Genomic DNA, 13,515 nt, shown 5'->3' with positions numbered 1-13,515 from the left:
ACCACCAACAACAACAATATTTCATCCATCCTTTCCCTCCTTTCACTTTCTCCCCCTGTCAACAACAAATTCCCCTCCCCTCCCCCTTTCCCCATTTCATTCATTCCCCACTCGCCCACACGATCCGCAACACCTTGTGCGCGCATCGAATCCTCTCGTCCCTCCCTCCCTCCCTCCCTCCCTCCCTCCCTCCCACCCCCCTCAACTTCTTCCCTTTATCGCACCATTTCCTTCTGCCCTCCCCTCCCTTCTCGCCTCTCCTCCCCGAAACCGCGGTTTCATTCTCGCTCTTCCACTTCCCTCTCCTCCCACCACCACCCTCCCTCCCCCCGACCGTTCCCTCCTCGCGAGGAACCCCAGTTGCGCCGCCACCCCCTTTTCAGCGAACGAGAGCGCCGGCCCGAAACTCTTCGGTGTCGAGTCAAGCTCCGACACGGTTCAGCCGAGTTCAGTCGCGCCATTCGGCCGTGGTTGTTCACGTGTCGGCCCCGTGTGCACATTTTCCGTGTTCCGTGTTTCCGGCCCCCTCCTCCCAAGGGGAAGAAGGGAAAGAAAAAAAAAAAGGGGAGGAGAGAGAGAGAGAAAGAAAGAGAGAGAGAGAGAGAAAGAGAGAGGAGAGGAGAGGAGAGGAGAGAGAGAGAGAGAGAGAGGAGAGAGGAGGGGAGTGGAAAGGAAGTGGATTCCCGCGTTCGATGGTCCCGATCGGAGAGGCCCGCCACGATCGACGCAAGGTAGATAGATAGATAGATAGATAGATAGATAGATCTAAGAGAGATCCGCTCGAATTTCACCAATATTTGTTTTCATGGACCGCGTGTGCAACGTGCCCCCTCACCCCGTTTATCTTATATATCGTGCATCTTCTCTTTTGTATCTTTTGTCCAGGGATCCTTTTTCTTTTTTTCTTTTTTTCTTTTTTTTTCGAGATCGATTCCAAAATCGAGGTTCTCTGGGGATTCGTACACGTCGAGTNATATATATATATATATATATATATATATATATATATATATGTATATATATATGTATATTGGTATACGTGGTAAGATTTTCTTTTTAAATCTTCGATTCAATACTCGTAATACGAAAGATGGTTTAAGAATCGCAGTTGTGGAAAAAATAATTAAGACGTTTTTTCCCTTCCCCTTTTAATTTTGCCGGTTACTCGAGCGTGGAATCTTTCGCCAAGGGACCGATTTAATTAGATTCATAGGAGGGTTGATGAAAGAGCGTAGATTGCGATCCCCCCGTAGTTTTGGAGGGAAATTGATTTCCGTCCCCGCGCCAACGAATCACGCCCCCGAATCCACCCTCCGCCGTTCCTCGTGGAATCGATTAAAAATCATTTATCGGGTGGCTTGATAATTGGCCCGTTAATCTCCCCCTCCTTCCTTTAATTTCGTGCCGTTCGTTCGTGCGACACGCGTCTCGACGCGTCTTTTTTCTTTTTTTTCACGCGCGAAACCTTGAATATTTCCTTCCGCGAGATTTCGGACACGAAAATTTTTTTTCGCCTGTCGAAATCGAAACTGGCGAAACGATTCGATTAATATTAATGACAAAGTGGGACGACGCTGTATTCGTTAACGATGGAAGCGAAATTGACTTTGCGCGCATTAAACATTTAATTAAACTTCAGAATTTTTCAAGATATTTAATCTATGTTTAACCCGCTTGAAATCGAGTTGATACACACTTTGTGCGCCATACTTTTTAATTAATCCCGTCGTTTCGAAATCACCTAGCTCGTAATTATATGCTTATTATATTTTTCTTAGTTTAATTTTTGAATCAATTATACATCATTCAATTATTCCGCTCGAATCTATTTACCGTGTGTCGATAATTTGTTGTGACAAATATAATCCCTCGATCAGATGGGATGTGATTCCATTTCCAATTATATTTTGGCAAAAAAGAAGAAGGAGAGAGAAAGAAAGTGCTGCTAAAATTCATAGACGGTTTTGCGAGGTTTATGGGTCGATAAACGTGACAATAAAACGGTGGCGATATCGTTCGTCTCGACAAAAGACAAACGAATATTCGAAGAGAGTGATGATAGATAAGAAAATCGCCGATTCGCAATATCTATCGAATTCTTTTGTGTGTCACATTCACGTGAAATATCGAGAAACAATATGCATCAATATCCAAAAGGATATCTATCTGACGATAGATTTTTCAATAATTTTTTGGAATTAAAAAAACTAGTGACGTAATATCAAAGATACACATCCACGTGCAAAAATTTTTTCGCGTATAATTTTTTGCACAAATAAAACTAAACATCGTCCACTTCTTATTTGCGAAAGGATATCGCTCGCCTTTCGACAATTCTTTCTTATTTTTTTCGAGTAAACTTTGCACGCGTATCTTTTGATGTATTATTATTATTATTATTTTCTTTTTTAAAGTAAATTGTATTCCTTTTTTTTCACGCGAGTTGCGAATTGCGGAAATGGATTTAAATATTCATAATTTAGGATGTAGAATCTCCTCTTGGCCTCGTTTCTACACAGGAATGCTGGATAGTAATGTGAACGTGTGTTGCCACGATTCCCGCCATTTTGTACGATTCTAATTAATTCTTGAGAGGATACGCGAAACTTGAATTAATATCGCGCGATTTGGCGCAAAGGGAGAGAGAGATAGAGAGAGAGAGAGAGAGAGAGAGAGAGAGAGAGAGAGAGAGAGAGAGAGAGAGAGAGAGAGGAAGAGAGAAAATTTCGGAAGAAAGAGACGGAAGAAACTTTTCTCGAACGATTTCCGTCTTTCAACTTCCCTCCTTCGTTCATCCACCGTTTTCTTTGTAACCAGCCATTCTTCCAATGAAAATCATAATTGAAAACGTTTTCGTATACTTTTCCAATCCCATTTTATATCCCGCATTGTTTAATTATTGGTTTTTTCGCGAATCGGCGGATGGGAAAGTGGGTCGCGAAGAATTCGCGGATAACATCGATGTATCGAGTAACGTTGTAATTTCGGAAGGGGAAGTTCGGGGATGATATCTGAAAGATTAAGTTTCGAGAATTTCGAGAACCTCTTTGGGGGAGGTTTAATACGTTTTATTTAACCTCATACCTTGTGGATATGATGATTGATTGGAGAGTAATATTTCGACGAGAGAGAAATTCGAAATTGAGATGAGCGATTAAATTGCGAGGGAAAATTCATGGAAGGAATGGAAGGATCAAGTAGATTAGTAAGATAGTTGGTTTATTGAATTTGCTATGTAATTTATTACTTTATCAGATCTGCAAAATTCTAAACTCTTGATTTATTAATTCTGTAAGAAATATCGAGTTTAGGTCGAGTTTATAGCTTCACTTGCTTTAAACTTATTATATTATCTTTATTATATCAAACCTGAAATCCTTAAACGTTAAAGATTAAAATTGGAAATTAATTATCCATATTAAAAGTTCAAAATGATTTGACTATTAAATTCGAATATCAAGTTTGATCTAATAACGTAATAAATTTTCTTACCCTTCTTCGCACAACCCAAGAGTTTTAAGAAGCTCCATTAATCAATTTCTAAAAATATTCAAATTCCCCAGTTTCTATCACCTGTTTTAACATTTTTGTATCTCAAACAATCTCCCCTCTCCCTTTACTTTTTACATTGAAATTCAATTCTGTTCAAACAAACCTGCAACAAAAAAAAATATTAATTTAAAGAAAAAATTCTAAACAAACATCACCCTCCACCACCGTCCATTATAATTACCCCTAGCTTACACCCTAACCACTAAAATCAACTACCCACGAATCGAACCTCCATCATTCTCCATCAAAAATCCCGACCCGGATGGATGATGTGATTCAACTTCATTAGACAGAGAGAAAGAGAGAGAAAAGTCAGAATCCACCACCCAGACGTCGAGGAGCACGACAATTTTTAACCGCCTAGGAAAAAGAAAAACAGAGAGAGAGAGAGAGAGAGAGAGAGAAAGGAAGCCAAGTGGCAATCGAACGAAGCAGGAAGCAGCTTCGTATAAAGCGGTATCGTAATTAATCACGTCGCTTCTCGGCTCGAGACGCCGTTGAAAATGTTGGGAAACAGGGAAGAGGGGAGGGGAAGAGCCGCCGCTTTCCTCCTCAGGTGAAGAGAGAGAGAGAGAGAGAGAGAGCAATTTCTACCGCGCTCCAAACGGCTCTTCAGCCGTTTCATTTCGTTCCTCGCGCCTCCCCTCCCCTCCCCTCCCGCGTTTTCGTTTCACAAGTTAGTTAGGCTCGATTCTGACCCGATAGAGAGGTCGATTCATCGGGGAACAATTTCAATTTCGCCCGGAAACTCGCAACGGTCAGCGTTCCCTGTCCTCCCCATCATCGATACGAGGGGGAGGGAAGGGGAGGGGTTCGGGTTCTTCTAAACGGTCGATCGAACTACTGGCGCCCCCCCCCCCATGCTCGTTTCGTGCCTTCTTGTTGCCTGCGATTTTCCAAATCGATTCACGGTTATTAGTTCGCCCCCTTTGTCCACGGATTGGCGACGAGTGAACGTTTGTCTGTTGTTCGGTGGTTAAGGGTTGGGGGAGGTTGGGAGGGATTGAAATTTACAGAAACTCGTTTGTTACTTCTTTTGTCTCTTCCCTATGTATAGAAAACATTGTCGAGGCGCATTGGTGGGAATTCACACAACAAAAGTTTTTGCGAATTTTTTTGCAATTTTCTTTTTTACTTTTTTACTTTTCCTTATACATACAGTGAGTATATATTTTAGAAAAGGAAAATTCGACGTGTGTTGGTGATTGTGTTGGATTGGATCCATCGGTCGTAATAATACGATGGAAAAATGTATGGAAGATTTTCGATAGGCGAGTTGCGGTTTGGAATGGAAATTAATATTTATCGTTTGACGCGATTGAGTTAATTTAATCAATAATTGTATCAATAATTTGATGATACTCGCGGAAGTTTATAAATGATTTGCATCACTTGGAAACGTCACCTTCAATTCATAACAAATACAATATTTCCAATCTAAATATTTTTCTTTCGAATTAAAAAGTTAGCCTTTATTAAAAATACCTTTATTTTTCGCTACTTGGCTTTTCGCTCTGTAAAATAAAATAAAATAAAATAAAATAAAAAAAGAAAAGGAAGAAGAAGAAAGAGAAAAAGAGAGATGCACCAAAGCGTTATCATATTTCATATACATATATATTTCATAATATTCACGTTTTGTTTAGCAAAAGAAGGATTGAATGCACACTTTTACATAATATAAACGAATATATCCTTCCTCCGTGGATAAAATTCGAACATTTCGAAATCGTTACGCGGATCCCCCTCTAAACTTTTTAAACTCTTTAAAAACGCGGATATAAAAAAAAAAGAAAAAAAAAATCTCTCTAGAGATTTTCTGAGATTAATGTTCGAATAATTTCGATTCTATATTATATTTTCTTTCGCTAATATGTATCTCAAATGATTTTCATTTTCATCGGATTTGCACGAACTTGCACAGACTTTCTTCGTTCTTCGTAATCGAACGAAAATTCATTTCCCCGTCCGAGTCGTACACTTCAACTCTAAAATTATTATCTTTCCTATATTTCGGTTATATAATATTACATCGATTTATCGAATCCGACGAATCCGGAGCGATCTTCGATCTTTTTCGCGACCGGTGACCTGGAAAACTCGCGGCGGAATTTCCATGGATCGTGAATATATACGGAATATTCTACCCATAATGTGTTTTCCTCCGGCTTAATTCCGCTCCCTCGGGGATTCGCCACGGTTATATTTTTCCGCGAGGAAGACTTTCGAATGCATTAAAGCCGTGCCTCGTCCGATGAATTACGACCAGAGAGAGAGAGAGAGGGAGAGAAAGATGGTAAAAGAAAGTAGATAGGTGCAGGAACGCGTAATGAAAAGGAATACCTCTCCTTCGTTGCGCGCGATTTAACGCGTTTCGGGATCCTGAGGTAATATAAGTTGGACTTAAACCTGGCTTAAATTGAAAATAAAAAAAAAAAAAAGAAAAAGTACAATAAAAAATAAGAGGAGTGAAATGCGGTGGAAAAAAAGATTGGTCTTAAAACGATGATAAATAAACGTGGATCAAATCAATGTCGAGAGCAAATTCTTAATTTCTCTCTCGTGAAATCGATATCGACTCTTTCGATTCGACTCGAGATTCGATGCAGTATCGTTTATAAATGCTAATAAACTGTATCGTTTTATTATCGTTAACAAGGAAATTGGAAATTATGAAAATTATATAAGTGTTGGACAAAGATGGAAACATCTCAATTACGAGAAACGTCGATTTCGATTCCTGTGGTATGTCTCAATTAATAAGTGTACTCCATTGAAAAAAAAAAAAAAAATAAGAGCAGGAAGGAAAACATTTATTGTGCCGCGTTAATTAAGTTGGACATAATTTATACTAGGTAATATGGAAAAATAAAAATTAAGAAGGGGAGGGAGGGGGGGCTAAATTAGTACTGTAAATTTAATCGAGAAAGAATTGGCGCGAACTCATATTTGATTAAGCTAGACCTAGATCGGAGCAAATTTCTCGAGTTTCGAGCTTTCTTAAGATTCAGAGAGAATGGAACCGATTTAGAAAATTGAGAATGCTATTCCATTTCGCTTTATTTTTCGTCGTGAAGAAAAAAAATAATCAAATTAGTTTCATTTAAAATAATTGAAACAAGCAACACAAGTGTAAACTTACGTTAAACGCGAGGGGAAAAATATTTCGAATGATATTCACTTATCGTAGCGTGCTTCGTTTCGTATCGAGCAAGATGCTCTCTGTACATTTTGATAAAATTGATATTGACACGGTATTTTGAATCGTGACCGAATTATTATCTTAATTACAGTGTGATCAGATTCAATTGGAACGCGTATCTCTAAACAAAATTATAACGAAAATAATTTTTATGATCGATTATAAAAAAACGCGCAAGTTGTGTGGAATTTTTTAGAAAGAAATTCCAAAGAAAGGAAAAAAAAAATAGAGATAAATAACGACGATAATTTAACTTACTCTAAGATGACACGAGTCCAAGATGGCTGTTGGAAACGCTCGACTTTATCCAAGAAAAACCTCTTCTTCTCTAACAAAGACATTTCGAAATTTTTTGCACGTATGGTCATTTCATAAGAATGATCATCGATGGACCATCTCGTGGGTGGGTTCCCTCATTTATTTTTATCCCAAATAACTCGACGTTATTTTTCTTCTACAATTTCTCCAGAGATCTTCTAAAGAAAGAAGAAAAAAAGAAAAAAAATCAAACGTAAAATCATTTTCAATTACATCCCATATATCTCTACTCCATACGTGAAAAATTTGTTCGAAATTTTTATCGCATCTTCGTGAAAATATTTTCATCTCGGTTCGACGCAAATATATCGTATCTCGATTCTCGGGTAAAATTCTAAATAATCTTCATTTCACTGAATTTCTTAGGAGATATAATTTCTCAAAATACAATAATATATCGGTCACTGGTTCGTCAGATTTCACCCATTGGTTGGGATAATGGGCGAGCGCGAGTAACGAGTTCGATTCTGAAATTAAAATTGACGGATGAATGACGATCGAATGGATAGTTAACGTACTTGCGGTGTAACGTGGGATGCATCGACACGATTCTGTCAGTGAAAATGAAGCTTAATAGTGCACGGTGAATTCGCGTCCCCGTTGTTTACGTCACGTCGACGCCACGTGTTTGCCGTGTCGTGTAAAGTCGGGGACAGCTTACAAGGAATGTTTGGACAACGATCGATCCTTCGAATTTTGGCTCCGCTACCTTCGGGGAGCAGAGTTTGCCATCCCTTTATCTCCGTAACGAGATCCATCTGAAAAACCGCCCTATTCTTCCAAACAAGATATTACGCTTTCAAAAATTGACGACAGAGGGATAAGACGCTAAATATTGCACGATACCTGGAAGAGACCGAGAAAACTTCTCGAGAATTCCAAACTAATATATCTCGAGATACATATTCGGACGAGTTTTGTCTTCGTTTCGGCCCATCACTTTTCACTCTCCCCCCAAACTTTTCCCCGTATTTTTCACAACACTCGACGAAAAAAGAGGCGAAACAAGTAACGATTTTCATTTATTTAATTCAATCCGACTTAAAATTTAAAGTTGGTTAAAAAAAAATTTTAAATTTTAAAATTTAAAATTAAACTTTAAAAATACGCGTAAATAAATCGAGACGAGTTCTACAACTTTAGATTTCTTAGATTCAACATTACTTTCTCTCCAGAATTTACATTATTCTCGCTATCAAAAAAGTTTAAGTTTCGTAATCTAATCTCCTAAATTCATTAATAAATTAAAAAAAAAAAACAATAAAAGTACTAGTAAATTTAAATATATGTATATATAATACTTGAACCAACACATATTCGCGATCAGAAAATAAAGATAAAGAAAGAAAAGGAAAAAAGTTTATAAGAAAATGAAAAAAAGTTTCCTTAAAAAAAAAAAGAAAAAGAAGGGGAGGGGGGATAATTGAGAGGAGAACGTGAAATGGTGAAAAATCTGATCCAGTGCATTGTTCGGTTCTTGAAAATTTGATCATGCCTCGCAGTCACGTAAATCATTCGAAATTTAATTATCAGAGGAGACGAGGAAAGTTACATTCGAAACTTTGCTACGACACAACCCCCCTGGCTGGCCTAGTTCGATACACGTGTCAAAGTAGATGCGGCTCTTTCGACTGCTTGTCTAATTAGCCGGCCTTTTTAGCCGGCCGTTTGATTAAGTGGCAAATTGGCGAGCGTGTGCGAAAGGAAATTAGGCACGCCTGACAAAGGTAGGGAGAAACAGAGGAATCAGATGAAAAGCCGGCCGGGAAAAATCTGTGGACAGGCCTTTTGGAAATTTTCGAACCCTTTTGTGCCTCCAATTGATTTTAACACGATCCGTTCCAATTATTTCTATTATTAATTAAACGATTCCATTTAATTTTTGAATGGATTTTCCTTTTCATTTTATTTCTTTTTCCAAGTATAATCCCCAAAAACGATCAATTCCATCCATGAATCCGTAATTTCTTTAATCCTAAAAGCAAAAGTATCTATCAATATATCATACATCCCGTTATTAAAGTCGGCAAAATTTCCAAAGACAATACCTTATCTCACAAATTGCGTTTCTTCGTTTCTTTTCTTAGCAAGAAACATAGAAAAAAAGATTCTCGCAATTCAATGACCAAGAATTTAACGCGAAAAAGCTCAAGGGAGAGGCGAGAGAATCCTATAAATTCGTTGAAAAACGCGTAGAAAAAACTCGAACACGCTCGACTTCTGATAAATAATACACGCATACACACACACACACACACACACACACATACACACACTTTCCAAGTTGGACAAAGACGCACGCGACGTGAAAAAAAAAGAAGGAGGAGAGGAAGAGAGGAGGGTGGGAGGAAGGCTCATAAAGCAGGGGGTGGTCCTTTTAAGTGAATTGGACTCGATCTCCCGGAGGGAGTTCCAAGACTTGGCCGGCTCGTGTGGGTGGTTGGGCGGAATTTTAATTAATGCATCCACGCTTCCATTCTATTCCAAATATTAAAGGAGCGTCTTAATTATTTGTCTTTACCCACCCGCCCCCTCTCGTCCCTCCCCCTTATTTTACCCCGCTGAAATTCTTCCCCTCCCATCCCCACCCTTGAGTAAATTCGTTATTTCGCCTCGTATATCCACAAGTCTCGTATATCGATGATCTAGGCGAACAGAAACAAGCAACGGTTGTCAATCGTGATCGATGATGATGGATCGTGACAGTAAAGTAAATGTCCCATTCCCTTCTTAACACGGCTTTCAAGTCAAATTGAATTCCTTTCCTTCTTAAACAAACAATATACGGATTAAAAATTATTTTTGTACAATTTCCTCGATTAAATTTTTTTTGATGATCGAATCACGTTGCTGAAGAAATCGATTTTTGACTCGTAGAATTTTTTTAAATAAGTTTAAAATGTTTAAATCGCGATTACGATTCTTCCAATTCCAGGTATCGAAGTGGCTCGTTCGAAGCCATTTCCACTTTCAAACAAATCGCGTGGCTGGTCGAAATTTATCTCCCGATTCTCTCCACGCATTTTACGCAATCGTTTCACCTTGAACACCACAATGAGTTCGATTCAAGTATCGATTCTCGTCGATATATATATATATATATAATACTCGTTGATCGCGCTACTATCTTCTCCCCGTCCCAGTTTATTAGAAAAAGGAGAGAAAGAGAAAGAGTGGAGAGGGGAGGAAGGGAGGGAGAAAAAAGAGGAGGAAGGAAAGGATCTTATTTATTTATCTTTTCGGGAGCGCGAAGTAGGTCGTGGAAGTGGCTCGGTGGTAGCCACTACTAATTACCCCACGCTTCAAGCATTCAAGAGAGAAAGAAAGGGAGGAAGAGAAGGAGGGGGGGAAGCATCGAAGAGGGTCGTGCCACTGAATAAATGCCGAGGAATAAAGTTGAAAGGAAGTTGCGCGCCGTGGAAAAGCTGGGGACAGGTGGCCGATTAAACCGAACGAATCGAATTCTCGGAGCGACTGTCTTCTCTTCTTCGAGATTCTTACGGCCACGGTTCACATTCCGCAGTTTAACTTTTCACGAGGTTTGCTCAAGCTTCCGTGCCCGAATTCATGCAAGCTTTCGTCGACGATTATTTTTTTGAGATTATTGAGCCTAGGGATTTTCTCCATGACCAAGTTTCGCCACGTGGAATTTTATTCTCTTCACTTTTTGTAGTATTTAATAAAATTTGTACTTTGGCGGATTAAAAATTTTATCGATAAATTCGCCCATTCGCCAAATTTAATAAGACGTAAAATAATTTCCACTTGCGTTCGATGAATTTTAAATTAATCGTGAAGGAAACATAAAAAAGGGTGGAGCTGGAAAAATAAAAAAAGAATTATATAAAAAAAGAATTTGAATTGTTATACTCTTAATAGAAATTTGAAAGCAATTTATCTACTTCTTTCTCAAACGAATTCCTTTCTTTCTTTCTTTTCGAAAAGAATTTCAATGAAAACGCTAAAGTATCCCTCCCCCATGAAACGAGGAGGGATTAATTAACTCCATAAACTTGCAACCCCATAAACTTTTAATAGCCGCGATTTACGAAACGTCTGTCTGCAACTCCTCGATAATTTCACACAACGATACAAAGAGTAAATCTATCTTGTGATCAAAAAGTTGTTTTTGAAAACGTCAGGAAAATATCGGTTTCTCCGTTCTCTCGAAAGATAATACCAGCGCTCTTTTGCCCGAAAGGGAGCGGCTGTTCGTGGAGTCAAGGCCGCCTGTGGCCATCGTCGCCATGTTTTCGGGTTGAAGAACGCCGAGTTGAGGAAGCTTGAAATTCGAGAAGAGAGGCATCCACCGAGTTGTACACACAACCGAGATTGAAATTTACTTTTCCACGGGATGCGAATGAGCACGCGGTGCGAAATCTTTTGGGAATATTGGACCGAAGTTTTGAAAAGTTCGCGTCGATTGGATTTTTCTTTCTTTTTCTTTTTATCGTGCGTGGATACGAATGGATCGGCTTTCATTTTCGCGAAGAAAGGAAAAAAAAAAAAGAAAAGAAAGAAAATGTATCAAGTGAACGCTTGACTTTTGAATACGAGTGAATGTCGAGTCGAATGCTCGAAAAACTCTATTTCCTTCTAGGAGGAGGAGGCTGAAAGCTATTTGCTCTATTAGCAAGCTCAAAGTTGAAAGTTGCAAGGGATGCAGTGGGGAAAACTCTATTTTCGTGGGTTAAGATCAAGCAAATGCTCGATCTTGAAAGCACAAGATCAAGTCGAAGATTTAATCGACCTATTTCTTATAATACAATTGAAATCTCTATAGATACGTTTATTAATATCTGATCTGGATGATTTCAGAATCTAAAATATCCTATTCTGAATAATTGAAACTGTACTCCTCGAAATTTCAACTTTTAACACGCCCTCCCCCAATCAAATTTCCTTTCCAAGCAAAGAGAAATGAAATATCGTAGAGAGCTCGCCCTTCCCTCGATCCATTCGCGAAATTCTTTCTCAGAGGATAAAGATAGGATGGACAGAGAGACAGTTCGAGGTGTAGAAAGATAACGACACGTGGGAAATCACGATTATTGTCCCTGCACAATAAAGACAATGACACGAACGCGACGTCTAGTCTGGTCGGATAGCATGCATCCAGGGGCCGCTGTGCCGGATACGATCAACAGCTATCAAAATTTTTCTCGCATTTACGAATTTTTCCTTCGCATTTTCTCTCATAGGGAATCGAACTCTCGTTTCTTCGTCATTTCGAAAAGTTGCCAATAATTGTAAACGGCGTGTACAAGTTTCGAGTTTCACCCCTTTCTCGAGCAATCGTCTCTCCCTGAAACGACGAGGACGAGACGCTCGCCACACGAGAAAAGCGGATGAAAAGCGCGCGGTTTAAAGCGGTGAAAAACGTCGCGATTTTCCACCCCATTAAATATCGAAACGGGGCGGAAAAAGGGAAACGGTTCCGCCCAACGATGGCCGTAAGGTATCCCCATGTTTCCGCGCATTATCCCCGGCAAAAATACGGCAAAAATACGGCAGAAACACGGGAGGAGAAGGTTGGTTTAATGGAGGACGGAGCCGGTTCGTTTGTTCTTTTAAACCGACGTTTATAAACCCGCGACAATTTCTCGCGCCTTTTATCTTGGTATGGTTTTCGTACGTAAGGGCGTATCGGCGAGCAGGGCGCCAGATGGCCACGCAGATGGATGCAGTTTTCGAGACACGGTTGAAAAGGAAAGAACACGCGTCGAACACGATTCGAGTACACTTTCATTCGTCAATGTGAAAATCTACGTGGAATTATTGTTACGCTCCTTGCTTATACGTGCAGGTATATTTTTTTCAAAATTCTGTTTCCAGGAATCATTTTGTTCGCCCGTTAATTTCTTCGCGAATTATATAAATGACATTTACACGCCTCGTTCTAATCTCTCTCTTAACAAGTCTTTCTAATTGTTCATCCAGTGTTTTATTAGAATTTTATTTATTTTTTTTATTTAATAGTCTGAGAAGTGGGCGTTTGTAACAAGGGAGAGAGCAGATTGATAATATTTAATTTGTCAACAACAGAGATTCAGATTTAGGATAAGATAATTTTGAACGAATAATTTTTCCTCTCTTAAACTTTTCCTTTCATTCGAATTTTATTTTTAATTATTTTATTTATTACTTAAAGAGAAATGGCTGTTTTTTTACACGGAAGAGAACGGATTTACAGTATTAATTCGTTAACAGCAACTTCAGATTCGCAAAAGGGATGAGATAATTTTGAACGAATAATTTTTCCTCCCTTAAACTTTTCCTTTCGTTGCTCGAATTTTATTTTTTTATTTATTACTTGAAGACAGTATTAATTCGTTAACAGCACCTTCAGATTCGCAAAAGGGATGAGNATTAATTCGTTAACAGCAACTTCAGATTCGCAAAAGGGATGAGATAATTTTGAACGAATAATTTTTCCTCCCTTA

The 13,515-nt window shown here is 38.9% G+C and overlaps 1 protein-coding gene across 1 annotated transcript in view; it reads left to right on the top strand.

Moving 5' to 3' along the window:
• The first annotated feature begins 581 nt into the window (after nucleotides 1-581).
• Nucleotides 582-13,515, top strand: part of LOC122717868 — a 57,855-nt gene continuing 44,921 nt past the window's right edge. Inside the window, exon 1 of the mRNA XM_043942327.1 lies at nucleotides 582-731. The gene's annotated coding sequence lies outside the window, so the exon portion shown is untranslated. The remainder of the gene's footprint in view (nucleotides 732-13,515) is intronic.

Source organism: Apis laboriosa, unplaced genomic scaffold (genome assembly GCF_014066325.1).
Source record: "Apis laboriosa isolate Shangri-la unplaced genomic scaffold, ASM1406632v1 scaffold5_cov152, whole genome shotgun sequence".
NCBI classification, from domain to species: domain Eukaryota; kingdom Metazoa; phylum Arthropoda; class Insecta; order Hymenoptera; family Apidae; genus Apis; species Apis laboriosa.
This window is presented reverse-complemented; position numbering and strand designations above follow the sequence as displayed.